The sequence below is a fragment of the Rhinolophus hipposideros genome (assembly GCF_964194185.1).
Source record: "Rhinolophus hipposideros genome assembly, chromosome: 1".
NCBI classification, from domain to species: Eukaryota; Metazoa; Chordata; class Mammalia; order Chiroptera; family Rhinolophidae; genus Rhinolophus; species Rhinolophus hipposideros.
In genome coordinates, this window is record NC_138047.1 from 31,516,749 (window position 1) to 31,528,956 (window position 12,208).

The window sequence follows — 12,208 nt, forward strand, 5'->3', positions numbered from 1 at the left end:
CTCAATTGGTTCCTTTGTCTCTTTGAAATACCCCTTTCAGTGAGAGTGGGTTTTATTTGTTTACCTTTATATTATTTCCTTAACTTTCTGGCGATATAAGATGCTGCAGGCTCATCTTGTCTCTTTCCTGCCCAATCCTAGAATCAACCATCTCTCCAAGAATAGTACATTTTACTGAAGACTGGTATTAGAAACCAAGCCAGATGTGCTTACTGCTACTAGGATGTTGTTCCTTTCAGGCCGTCTCCGCTGACAGAACAAAGATAGATATGCATGTAAACTAACCGTGTATATACACATATCTATAAACATTTCTTATTTTTTTCTGTTTAACCTTTTTATTTATTTAAGTGTGTTTTTCCAGGACCCATCAGCTCCAAGTCAAGTAGTTGTTTCAATTTAGTTGTGGAGGGCGCAGCTCACAGTGGCCCATATGGGGATCGAACCAGCAACCTTGTTGTTAAGAGCACCGTGCTCTGACCAACTGAGCTATCCGGCTCCCCCGTAAACATTATTTAACTATCTGTATATTAAGCTACACATGAGTCCATCCTGTTGTGATGAGCACACAATGCAATATATAGATGATGTATTACAGCATTGTACATTTGAAACCTACCTGTATAATTTTACTAACCAATGCCACCCCAATAAATTTAATAACAAAAAAAAGTAAATCACACACACACAAAAGATCTATTTTAAATGATTTTCGATAAATACCTGGAAGTGGGACTGCTGTACCGTATGGTATGGAACCACCATCATGTTTTCCATAACGACCACACCATTTTACATTCCCACCAACAGTGCACAGGGTTTCAATTTCTCCATATTCTTCGTGGATACTAGTGACAACACAGGTACTCACCTTATGTTAGCTTCTTATTACCTATAATCCTTAGAGCAGACCCTAAACATGCTGCATATATATTTGTTCCTTTTTTAATTTACATAAAACCAAATGGTCATTTATTTCTCCTGTTGTACAACAGTCTCTGGAACTAGTAGCCAGAGTAGGATGTCTTTAAAACCCCTGGAAGCCCTAGGGGCCAAGGCTCTGCTGATAACATGCTGATTCCCAGTTACTCTGCTGGATGAATGTTACTTGTCCCTTTGCTGGAATGTAAACCCTTACTGAAAAGCTATTCTACTAACCACCAATTAATGGATAAATGAGCTTCACACCTTTAATCTGTTAATTATTTTATTGTCAACATATTATTTCTGAAGGGAGAGAATGAGTTTGGCGGTTGGAGGCTTTCAAATTAGGAAAGACTGACAAATCGGCCAACTCTAATATTCATATTTACAGTGTAGATTTTAAAAGAAACTTGCCATAACGCACCTCACAAATGGATGCTACTAAAGTCCATTTTAGGCATCATTTTTTAATACAAGAAGACTTCTTCTTTTTTGGTAATGTATAAACACTCCACATGTTCAAATATTTGTAAGGCTTGTTAATTAAAGAATTTTTTTTTTAAGTCAAAGTGGTACAGAAATAAGCTGGAAAAGTGCTGGTATTTTCTCCCCAATTGTTGGATAATACTGCAAAGATTTTCTTCCACATAGAGGGATTTCACTTTGTTTTAAATTTTACAATAAAAGTTCTCAAATGATAGATTCAGAATTTTAAACATTTTAAGGATTATAAAAAAGATATGCCTGAAATCTTGCATGTTTTTAAACAGTACAAAGTAAACTTTTTATATGTAGGCATTTTTAATTAAAAAAAAGTTTTATTAGTGTTTTAGGAATAAACAAGCTAACATAAATAGTACATATTTACAGCAATAAACTACAGTTTAGAAGCTGCCCAACGGCTTTTGTAGGTATAGCTGATGGGTTTTGACACCAGCCTTCAAAAGTGTTTTTTTTCTCTTTTCTTTCATTTGCTGCAACATTTAAAATCTGGTAGTCCAAAGGAAAGAAAACAGCAACTTATTTTATAGCAAAGCCACATCATGAACACAACTATTGCGTAAACTATGTCCTGTGACTGTGAGTCCTGAAATTGAGAGCACAAGTGTGTCTTGTGTCCATACCTGATTGTATGTAAGTTGATTTTGCATTGTACAAGAATACACGATTACTCAACAAATGATTCAGAACGGAAAAAAGGCCATGAAGGATAAAAGGGTCAGGAATCAGAGGAATGCCAACAGTTTCTTATTCACTGATTTACTGCTTAGAGGGAAATCTGTTTCTCCTTTCATGTGCATAAATCACAGTTCGCAGGCTTCATGGATTTTGTCCACAGATAATTTTTGAGACAGCAAAGACATAACATCATCTACTTTAAGCACGTAAAAGGGAATTCACGAAATGGCTAGAATATCTTAATCAAATCTCTAAACAAGAAAGGGTATGATCGAGCACACTGTATGAAAGTTGGATTTCAAATGTAAAAAGCAACTACAGAAAATCACAAATTTCATTAGATAGGATAGCAGTTTCTATCAGAAAACGCAGCATATATTGATACAAAAGAGAGACTTGAATTATAAAAGTAAGGAGTCCACTTTTCCTTTCTTGACATTTGTTAAACCTGTCTCATTTTATTAAAATTTCTATAGGTTTCCAGAAATACTCATTCTTGCCATTTAACTTTATTTGGAGTCTGGTAGATACACAAAAGTAATATCTGCTTACATAAGAAAGCAAATGTGTATGTCAAAACAGCAAAATAATATTAAAATAATGTAATTTATGTTTCTTTGCAATTAAAGGAGTTGTTCCTACTGAAAAATAAAATGGGAGAAAGGGTTTACAAGAACTATAATACCAATCAGGATATGAATCAGCTAAATCGTGTTCTTTCGGGAGGTGGGTAAGTAGACAATTCAGCAAATTAATTAGTGGAGATTTAAAAATTCAAGGAATAAAACGTTTAACCTTCTCTCACATATTTGGTAAATTTAACGTAATGGATTTTGAGAGGCAACGAAAGTTATGAATCTCTGTCTGTATATGCGTAACATCTGCTTTTGAAAGCCCCAGCTAGTTAGTAGTACAGGGTGCTATGAATTAAGCTAGCAGCAGGAGACTGGTTTGGAAAGTGTAGCTCATTTTTGGATCTAATCAAGTTTTAGGTTAGGTGGTAGCCAAAGAGGTGTTCCACTGCTGGCAGGACAGTAATTTTCCCATTCTTTAGCCTAATGAGTCCTGCTTTCCCAAACCTCCTGAATCACCGGTATAAAGATCTTTGCCTCAGGTAGTCTCCTTGGGGAAAGTTAAAGGAGTGAAATAACTATTCAGAGATGATAGCCAAGATAATTTGTCAAGCAAGCCACCCTAACCCAGGAGGATTTCTCTCAAAAACAATTTTATTTGTATTTATACAATATTAAAGTTTCCAATTTACATTTCCATTCACCTTTTAAATGACATGACAATGTTATTTCACATTAGCCATTAGGTTCCAATCACAATGGCACAAAATACTGCTTGGTGGTCAAAAATAAAAAGCTTATTTAAAGATGTCAAAAAATTTTTGGTCCTTGTAAACATTTATATTATTTGGAATTTCCCAAAACCGCATGCAATATAATGACTTTGTAATAATGCCGCATGGTAGTTTTTCTCAAGAGGGTTACTGGTCCTCTCTAAAATACAGAGTTGAGCTACATGGGCAATGAATATATGCATATTTAATCACAAGCAGTCCCTACTTGGAAGAGTAGTGGATGTTCTCAATATAAAATGTCACTGGTATATGTAATTCTGTTTTCCACAACACTGCAGTGAGTTAGAATAATCCAGGGGATTTCCTAAAAATGTCTAAGGGGCATTGTTGCAAAATATAAAATATTTCAAGCTTTATCCAGTTAGTATTTAAAAAAGAAGTAGGAAACAGAGTAATGTAAGTTGAGTAGTTAAAAACAAAAACCCACAAAAAAAACAAAAAAAAAACAAAACACACAAATCCACTGCAATGCAATGTATTTGGGGGAATATCAAGTAGAAAAATATGTTATCTAGTAAAATGGGGGGTGGCTTGTTGCCACTCCGAGGTAAGGCTTGCAAATGATATATTTCTTTTGCAAATATGTAAATAATATACCAGGAGAACAGGAAGGTTAACAATTGAAGAGGGGAGCAGAAGAGCTATATCTTCTCTGCACATCTACGTATGTAGTCTTGAGGGACAGTGGTGAATGTCAAGAACTGCCCAGATAATTCTTAGAAAGTTCTAAACCCTGTATTTATTTCTTAGCAGAAATGAAATTTGGTGTGCAGTGCTCTCCGGGATTATTCTCTTTGAATTCACATTGGAATGTTCCAATTATGCAGTGTAGTCCCAGCTTTGAGAGTAAAAACCCTACACAACCTAGATTCAAAAGGCATTCATTAAGGCAAATGTGGGGAAACAGGAAAATGAGACTTTAAATGCAAAATGCCCTTTTTCCCATAAAGGAAAAGCAGTACTAATTAGCATGGAAAGTACATTTCTGCTAGAACTGGTAAAACCTAGAATGGTAGTGTTAGGATTCAGTCTGTTCTGTCATAAATAATGGAAAAAAATCTCAGTTACCACTTTGCCCAGACCTCAACCTGGGTTCAACTCTAACTTTGACTGCATTTATAAAAAATCCATGTAGAGGTTGTAGATATAGGCTTGATGGAACTAAAATAACATGGGGGAAGGTGGGGGGGGGGATCTACCTCACCAGGTATTATCTATAATGCTGAAGTATTGCCCATTTAGGGACATGTGTTTCTCTATGGCAACAATTACCAGTGTGGGTCATTTAATCAGCATTTACAGACCTTCTACCATGGACAGAACAATAGATGCTTTAGGCAATACAAAAGAATTAGAAAATGGGGCATTTACCCTTAAGGACCTTACACTTTATTTAGGGAGACAGAACATCTACTGGAAAATACACAAATGAAATATCTATTATTATTGGACAAAGTGGCCACAAGAATTGAGGGAGTGCTAGCAGGGGAGTGAGCAGAATGAGACAGTTGCTGTGGATGGCTTTTTGAATGATACTGGCCTGATCCACCATTGGGGAGGGGCTAGGAAGCGGAACATCTGGGCAATGGAAATAAAATGTAAAACTTCAAGCACAGCAACAAGAACATTTTGGGATGATGTGTGGCTGTTGCAGTGGAAGGGTAGGAAAAACCTGAGGATTCGCCGGCTTGATGCTGAATAAAGGAAACAAGGAGAAATAATGTGAGCCTGAGTGCTGGAGAAGACTGAAGTGAGACTTCATAAATGATTCCATAGGGAACCAAGACATATAATTTCTCCAAGGTGTTAATATTAATTTGCTAATATTTCCCATACCCTCCAGGTATGAGAATTATGAAAGTCCATTATTAGTGTGACTATATAATTTATTACGTAAATGGACAATTTTGAGAGTGAAAGGTGTTTCTATGGATAATTACAGACCACTGGGACTGTCTCAGGCAAACTGGGTAATATGGTCCCCTAATAATGATGGTATTCAAAAAGAACCGGGGCACGGTTTAGGCTATTCAGTTGTTGTGCAAGCTATTCCTTCTATACTTTCCCTCAAGAGAAGAATGAAAGGTGTAGGGGGCAGAGGGAGGTTGGAGGAGAAGGATAAAAAAAAAGAACAAGAATGTTTACTGGGCATACACAGTATCTAGCTGTTGGAGGTGGGAATTGTTCTCTTTCCTCCTACTCTCCACTCATTTTTGAACTACCCAAAACCTGGATTATCAAGGCAAAAGGATTATATCTAGGTAGCGTAGAAAAAGCTTTGCCTTTGGAATCAAGAAAATCTGGAATTGAATATTAACGTCAGTCTAGTTATTGGATCTTGGTTAAATCAGTTAAGCTATTTGAGCCTCTATTTCCAGATATTCGTATTGTCATAACTTCCCTGGTTGTAGTGAAGATCAAATCATGAAGTTATGTGTGGGAAAGTGTTTTATGTTGCCTTAGACCAATGTGTGATGGTCATTGTTGGAGATCTACCCAAAACGCACTCTTCTCTTTTTCTGTTAACATATTCCCTTTTTGTTAGACATTGGGCAACTCTAGGGGTCAATGTTGTAAGCCCGTCATGGTAATTTCATGGGCCTTAGCAGTGACTGGTTCAGGAATGGGTGTGTAATACAAGCCTGACCAATGGGGTAAAAGAGAAACTGCTGAGGCAATTTATTTTGGGAAAGAAATCCTTGCTCTTAAAAAGAGAACCAAGTCAGGACTTTCCCTTGTTTCTGCCACTTGATATGAATGCATGAGTGTAGCCATGTTGCAACCATAACGGGTGCTGACCTTAACGTGCAGAGTTAGGAAGAACTAGTTATGGAAGGGATTTGGGTCCTGGATGACATCATTGTTCTATTGAAATAACTAACCAAATAAGTAGCCATCTTACTTCTGAACTTATTGTTATATGAGATAGTAACATTTTGATTGTTAAAGTTATTTTTAGTTGTATCTTTTGTTACTTGAATGAATTCTAATTGATACACAGAATAGAAAGTATTAATCTCAACTTGGTGAGAATTTGAAGACTTAAAAGTGGTTCCTATGTTTTTAAAAAGATGACATTAAATATGAAACCATCTCTATGTTAAAGTATGGGAAAGCAGAAAAAGAAACTGTTAGCTCACCATTTTAAGAGGAGTGATGAATATACCTGCACGTAGGAATGTTGGAACCATAATTTCGGTAGGGGCAGATTATTAGGCTACTTTTACAAAAAAGAGGTCACCCCATTCATAGTCTGGCCTACCATGGAAGGGAGGAATTTTTAGGCACTCTGCTAACAATTTCAAATAGTCAGGCGGCTCTCAGGAAAATCGTGAACGTTTAGAGTAGGAAGGTATCTTTTAAAAATGCAAACAACTTAAGAACATCTATGTAAAGGAATGCTTTAAAAATATGAATAGCTAGAACTGCTAATCCCAATTTAATAAGTAAACTTTCAATTTTGCCTTGGCTGTACCCAAAACATTTGACAGATATAATTAGTTGAGAGGGTGAGGGGACGAGGTAGGGGAGGTGGGGCACAGTGGATAACAGAGGTTCTAAAGACCTGGAGTTTTTCCCAGCTAGATGGAAAAGTGCTTCTTGAAAGATCAACCCTATCTGCTACTCCACTTTCAGGACACGAGACAATCGTGGGGTCCAGAGCTGGGGAGGAACATTGAAGGACCCTGCAACAGCATTTCTGCTCAGATGTTGCTTAGAAGTGGGCTTTTCTACTCTCAAGGGGCATGTCATGGCTTTTCCTAAGTGACATCTTCCAGAGATCTAAAAATAGAGACTACACTGATTTATGCCACCTAGGATCCTCCAATGCTCTTCAAGGGAAATACTGTACTGTAGACCATGACTAAAATCATACAATACTTTTCTCGCCACTTGCCTGCCAATGTAAGTTTATGTTCTATATAGTTTTTAAAGGAATATGAACAAGTATTGAATTGGATTCACTTGACACCCTGCTGGCTGACTCCCAAAGCCATGAAACAAGGAACATTACTAAATTTGTGGGGTTATGTTAGAGGCCATGGTACTCCTGTATCTTTCTGGAAAGCTCCTATACAAATGAACCTCTCTAAAATTCCCTTTGAACTTTAGTTCTGGAAGGGAACTGGGAGGACATCTAGCGGCCCATGTGAAGCCACACCATTGGGCAGTGGTGGAGAGTGTGAAGGCCAGGCTGTGCAGCCCTATGCCCAAGGTGTCTTCCTTCCCACCGTAATTTCCCTCTCCCCACCACACAGCACATTTGTTGTTAACTTTGAAAGTTCAGCTGCACATTGCTTCATATATGTTCAGAGAACTCTCTCTTCTCTAAGCATAGAAATGCTATCTGGAGAGAAAGATGTTCTACATAGTTTATAAAGGCAATTAGACAGTTTGCATTATGACCTGTCCAAGTACTAACTATATTTAATGTCTGCTAGAAGGTTGGTGAAGATAGGGTGATGCATAGAAGTGGAAATCTTTTATAGGAACAAGACACAGAATGGCTGAGGTGGGTCAAGTTCCTAGATGATATAGTCTGTAACTAGTGATGTGCTATGTGAATGATAAGCCATCCTGGGAGGAATAATAATAAATTTTTAAATGGTGCACAATTAAGGCTAAAGGAGGGCATGAATAAATTAATTTGATGAAAAAAGAAGTGATACTGTGTGAATTCACCATATTACAACTGCAATGTAAGGAGGTGGACTTATCATCAAATTTTAGTGTAGGTAATGTAAATTTTTCTAGGTTTGAGCTAATGATTTGTATTTCCACTATATTTTGAACTAGGCTGGGAAAGAAAAGGTTTATGTAAACACGTGTACTCTTCACATAGGGACAGAAAAGCAAAAGAACCCAAGGCAGTTTAAAGGAGGCTACTGTGAGTACCTCCTAGAGGCAACAGGAGTAAGAATTTGGGGAAATTATTACAATTCATTATTTTTGTGGATTCAATGGAAGGTGTGCAATATAAGCTCAAAGAATCTGAAGCTTTCAGTTATTCTTGGGCACGATAGCTTATTAGGTTTGGAAATGAGAAAGAAGAAAAATAAATGAACCAATTTTGTTGGGTTAAGTCATGAGGCAGGATGGTATGTGGAGAGGAATGAACACGAGGGAGGTCATCTATTTTACACAGCCAAAACTACAAAATGCACACACATATCACATTTGAATAATTTTCACTTATAAAAAGTTATATCGGAAAATGTCCCCTCATCTCCATTTCTCTCCAAAAGGAAACCCAGGGAGAAGTAGGAGTCAGATAACAATGCTGATTCCTCTTATTCGTTTTTTGGCTTCCAACCAGGGCTGTTTTAAGCTAGTGAATCTGTGACCCTGTGTACCTAAGGCAAATGCATAATGTTATTTGGCCTGTTTATTTATTTGTTTGTTTTGTTTTTCCTATTGTATGCAGAGAAAGTGCTGGGAGAGTCTTTCAATGGAAAGGTTTTCTTTCCCGAAGCTGGTTCAGAAATACTACACCTGTTTTCCCTACACTGAATTCCTACTGAAGAGTTTGTGTTGAGTGCTGGTAGTTAGTTCCAGGAGGTGCCAGGTATCTAGGGGAGGGTTGTGAGCCCCTCGATGTATCAAGGACTTTTTGATTAGGAAAAACAAAACAAACAACTGTTAGACGCCTTGAGTTCAAAGAAGGAAATTCTTGCTAGTGGAGAAGTAACAACAAACTCAAAACTCTCCCCTTCCTCTTCCAGGAACTTAGTATTTCCTGGTTTGCAATTCCTCTATTAAAAAGCATTTCCTTTCAAGTGTTTGCTTTTGAAGTGCAAACTCTTACAATTGAGTTTTCTGTCAGTGTAGTTGTTTTCAGTTAACTAGAAAAAAGTATGATTAAAGTGAAAGTACAGTGTATTCTGGGCCTACAAACTGATTGGCCTGATTAGTTCCAACCGGGCATTTTCCTTATTCAATTGATGGTGGACCCTCATTGGCACATTTTGGAACCAAAATGTCTCACAATCATGTCTCCTGGCACTCAAAATACTGGCACAAAAACCCCTATCCTGCTAAATTCTTACCTCTAAGAAAGACACTGTGCAATCTAAAATATTACTAAGAAACCAATCTATGTTCCCGCTTGCTTGGATATTCTGAATTTCTGCAGACACTATTGTGATCTCTCTTTGGGACTGCCAGTTTGCATGGAAACACATCTTATGGCATAATAGCCCACCATTCTGAAGACTTTTTCAAGAACACCAGGACTTTGGAGAAATATATTTGAGAAAATTTAATTGCCAGATTCTCTTTTAAGTTTAACTCGCATATATCAAACATATCCCAGTCCCCCCGTTGAAAAACACTTGTTTTAACTCCCAGTATTTCTCTTTACTTTTTTAAAAAAGTGACATGGTTACCTCTGAATCTTTCAGAAAGGAATCAGCCACTTGGTGTTATCAATGCCATTTGCTATTTCTTCCTTTTCTCCTTCCCATCATTTGGACATTTGACTATTTCCCCTGATCAAACCCATCCATTCACTTCTATTCTTATTAAAAGTTCTGGGAAATATTGTGGAAAGAAAAAAGTTAGAAGCTAAAGCTATTGGTCCAAATAAAGCTTTGGATTACCTGTGGATGCGATCATCTCTCCCACCCCTGACCCCCTCAACAGCATGGAAATTGGGTATCTGAATATATGAATAGCGACGAATGACATAAAAACACGTCTACTTTTCATGACACATTTCCAGGAGCAGCTCACTTCAGTCCCTGCCGTTCCCGAGCCCCATTGGTAAGCAGCCTTCTCAGCAGTACTGTCCCTTTCTGTGGGGTTGGGGCATGGGGCTGTGACCACAGACACCGAGTAGAGTTACACAACTGTACACACAAAATGGCAGAGAAAGAGCAGGAGCTAAAAAGATTTTGGTTTGGGCCCAAATCACTAGTCATTTCACTTCATGAATAAAAGCAAGTGCCTTATAAGCTTACATTATTTACAAGGTTCAGAATTTTCAAACGTCCACCCAAAGCTGAGGACCACCACGCAACAGGGAACAGTTCAATGAACTATGTACAGAATTTACAAGGAAGTTTACATAATATTCTACATTCCATTATCAAGTTGACCTTTGTGTTTATTATTTGCTTTCAGGAAACTGAGATATTTTTGTTTGTTTTTTTCTGTCCTCATCCCAGTAACTGCCGATGGAACCAACATGAACATATGCTTGCACATATCTTTTTCCTCCCTCTAGGATATACGATGACACTTTGTGTAGGAAAAAAAATTGTGGCACATCACCCTTTGGTAAGATACTATTCAAAATTGTCCATAGAAGAAATCTTGGAGATTGTTTCCTTTTAGCATTATAAATATATCTTTTTTGTTGTTGTTTAACTTGGCAAATTTTAATTGAACTCTCTTAAATAAATGTTTATAAAGTAGTCATTGATTTTTAGAAAGATGGAATTTAGTTAACATTTCTGTGTATTGTACATAATGTTTGTTTAAGGAAAGCCTCGCCTTGGATTCATAAACCAAACTTTATTTTCTGCGCCACATTTTTCTCTCTGCATTTTCAATATCCCTCATTGATTGTAATGCACAATAAAGATGGTATGTATGAAAACACATATAATTTAGTCAGCAGAATTACCAAAGTCTGTTGTTTCTACTTGGCAATGTAGAGGAGGGAGGCAATAATCCTGATAATTCAAGCTTAAAATATAGCTTTACCTGGGTCTTTGCCTCAGGAAGCTAGTAAGTGTAATGCACATGTCACCCCTGATGTCTTAAGCCAAGGAACATGAGTGGAAGAAATGGGTGTGTAGTTGTCACTGGCAAATGAAAGATGGGATTTATGCTGGGTCTCACAGGTTAAGTCTATGACATAATCAGAGTTTATGAACTGTGATCATGGGGTCCCCTGGACATGCCTGTAGCATAAGAGAGTGAGTCCGTGCAATTTTCAGCCTCTGCTGGCACTTCTGTAGTGGGGGATATTATGGCTATTTTCATGGCAAAAAGAAAATAACCTCATAATAGTTAAACAATAACCCCTCTATTATGTAGTGATCTGAATTTCTCAGGAATAGAGACCAGTTTGAGGGCACTTAAGAATGTCTAACAACTTTCATGTTTTATGTACATCATTTTGGGCAAAACAAGGGAGAAAGACAGAGAAAGAAGGAGGGATATTTTTCTATGCATTGTTCAGCCTGGAAGGAGAGTGAGTTAGGGGCTAAGGAGGCCAGGATTTGGCTAAGAGGCTTCCAGAAGAAGGAAGTATGGACAGAGGCCATTAACCAGAAATATGGCAGCGTCTCCATTTTTCTGGCCTCCATTGCTTCTAAAATCAGAGCTGTTTAACAGGATTTGCGTAATGGTGTCTGTGACCTCTCTACCATCCAGGAGGGCATACAGTGACACCATTTTGTGCCTGATGGAATATTCAGTCAGGCTTACCAATTTTACATTTTACAAAGGTTAAGATATAATTATTCAAAATGTTCTTTTTTTCTTATCGATACTTTACATCTAAACTACAGCATCAAAATCTTTAGACTTTTAAGGCAAGATAAAAATGATAATAAAAATATAAATACCTCAGTCTTTTCCAAGAAGAATGATCTAAACAGATAAATAAAGAAACATCATTTTGTTAAGGAACATAGATTACAGATACTTCCCTTTTGATTTAGCATTTTATGCTTAAAAGCTTTTTAAAGCTTTGACACCAGACTGATTCATTCCTGTCAGGCATTAGCC